Raw genomic sequence first — 2,886 nt, 5'->3', positions numbered from 1 at the left:
GCATGTTATAAAATTGCTAAATCAGACACAAGATGGTATTCCAGTACATCTGAGCCATTTTCTGTAGGGGAACAGATGAGAGGTATTGGAGAAAGGACTTGAATCAGTTAAGCAAGCAAAACAAATTATGAGAAAACTATAAGATGCAGGCAACAATGATAGCCTTCATTATTCTCTTCTTTTCCCTGGATGTAAATAAATCAGAAGATGACTTATCTTACATAAGCATTATTAGAGAAATTATCTTCTTCTAAGTTCATCAGTAGCTCATTCAATTTAGGGTTAAATATTGAGGGAAAGCTCGTGCTAATAGTTATTGATAACAGGGGTTCTCCCATCCTCCCTGCATCCTTCCTGTTATTGTAAGCTCCAGGACTGCAAGGAGTCCTGTCTTGTTTGCCCCCTTATCTCCAGCACCTGGCACAGTGAGCAGCACAGAACAGGGGCTCAACAAGTACTTGTTGAGTTGAATTGACTTGCTCTGGAGAGATCTCATTCTCTTTGGTCAACCAAAGTTATAAGTAGTATTGAATCTTCAAACTTTCAACAGAGTTAAAAAAGAATAGTTGGAAAATTATATATAGTTTTGCTTAGCATGTCAGTGACCCTTCCGTATGGAATTTAACCATCTGTAGAGGTCTTTCTGTTTTGTTTTTTCCTTTCTCTTCCTTTCCTTCCTCCTCTTCTTTGAATCTTTGGGGAGTTTCCCTAGTAGATACGTCGTGGTTGTCAGTGGTTGCCTATCTAGTTAGAGAAAAAAAAATCTTGCTTCTGTATTTTCTGAGAACAAGCCCTAGACAGTTGAGAAAGGCTGGTGAAGCAAGAGCCTAACATACAAACCAAACTATCAACCTATGATGGTTAGGATGATTATTTTTAAGTCTTTGGATATGAGATGGTCATCTGTGTAGCTATAGCACTTGCAAATCAAAAGCTCAATTAAGTGAATAACCACACTGACAGTGACAAAGACTTTTCTAGGAAATACTAGTTCAGTTTCCATTTCTGGTATTTTTCCACTCCTTTAAATGTCTATTTTGGTTCATTGTTGATACCAGAAGTCCTGAAAGTACTTAATCATACTGTGCTATGAACAACTGAGTGTCATTTGTCAGAATAAATATTAAGAGATGGCTGCCAACATAGTGATTTAGTGCATCAGACAAATGCTGGCACACTTAAGCTTGGTAAGAAGTTTTGACATACATTTTAACCTTTTATTTTAATAAGAAGATTAGAATCTAAGATTAATTATTCATTCTTACTGCTTCACTTTGCAAAAGTTCCATTTCTGAAAGTTTTTGCTTAATTATCAATTTTACTCATCTGTCCAAAGTGTTACACTGATAGGACACCAGTGTAACTCCTAAATATACTTATAGTGTCATATGTTGAAAATATAAAATATTGTAGTGTAAGATTCTTAGATTATTTGTGATCCCCAAAGATTCTTAAAATGCAGAGTTGTAACTTTTCCGCAACTGACATTCAGCAAGCGCAGATGTTGTTTATAGATGAACAAACCACATGGAAAATGCCGTGTCTTAGATAGGAACAATGCATTTACAAGAGGTTTTTAGGTTGCCAGAAGCCTTATTAAATGAAAATAAAGCTTAAAGAGTAAAATGAGACAGGAAGCAAATTTAAAACACTGACAGCCACAGGCCCTGCACAATATAAGTTTGATTCGCAGTCTGGCTTGGCTCTTCTCAACAGCTAAATCTAAGAGACATATGACACACAGGATTCACGGATCCCATCATATAATGGCCTGTAACCTGGGCATCAGAAGCAGAACTTGCGGTGGCCCAAGAGAAAGTTCTTAGGTTCTTCTAAAGAGGAGAGTGGTTCACATAAAAGACAAATTTCTCACAAACATTCCTACATAAAATCACACAGTAGATTCTTATTTATTTAATTAGTTAGTTATAGATTTGCTCAATGAAAATCTAATGAAGGGCACTCTGGAACATAGATGCTTGGTGAGCATTAACATTCTTTTCTATGTATCAGTCTTTTAGGCTCCAAATATCTCTTTGCTCCATGCTTTCCATACATAAAAAAATACTCTCTGGAATGGACTTGAGGACACAGGGAGGGGGAGGGGTAAGCTGGGACGAAGTGAGAGAGTGACATGGACATATATACACTACCGAAATAGATAGGTAGTGGGAAGCAGCCACATAGCACAGGGAGATCAGCTCGGTGCTTTGTGACCACCTAGAGGGGTGGGATAGGGAGGGTGGGAGGGAGACGCAAGAGGGAGGAGATATGGGAATATATGTATATGTATAGCTGATTCACTTTGTTATACAGCAGAAACTAACACACCATTGTAAAGCAATTATACTCCAACAAAAATGTTAAAAAAAAAAAAACTCTCTGATTTCTGTAGTGAGATAACCTCCAATCCTGTCCCGTCAATGTATCCAGCTCAGAGCCAAGCTTTCTGGGTAGTGAGCAACAGTGGCTGCCTAGTGAGCTATGACTCCTCTGGTCCACTGCCTATAACCGCCAGACAGACATTACCTGTACCCCACTCCCTCACCCATGATGTAAAGTGGTGGAACAGGAACAATGAATGCTCCCCTTTGGAAGGGAGAAAAATGTGAGACACCGGAAGTCATTGGTCTGAAGCACTGCTGTCTGCTGGGTGATGTATTAGTGTTTTTGATTTTAGTCTACAGGACCTCTGTTAAAACTGAGACAGAATCTCAATTAAGTATCCTTTGCTACAAGTCAAACACAACAGAGTAATAATACGGTAAATTAATAATTTGGCCTTTCTTTCTAGTCCCTCCCTCCAAAGTAATAGTTTTTTTTTTGTTTTTTTTGCGGTACGCGGGCCTCTCACTGTTGTGACCTCTCCCGTTGCAGAGCACAGGC

The sequence above is a fragment of the Aethalodelphis obliquidens genome, unplaced genomic scaffold, assembly GCF_003676395.1.
Source record: "Aethalodelphis obliquidens isolate GAN/ISIS:26980383/991018 unplaced genomic scaffold, ASM367639v1 scaffold13, whole genome shotgun sequence".
Taxonomy (NCBI): Eukaryota; Metazoa; Chordata; class Mammalia; order Artiodactyla; family Delphinidae; genus Aethalodelphis; species Aethalodelphis obliquidens.
This window is presented reverse-complemented; position numbering follows the sequence as displayed.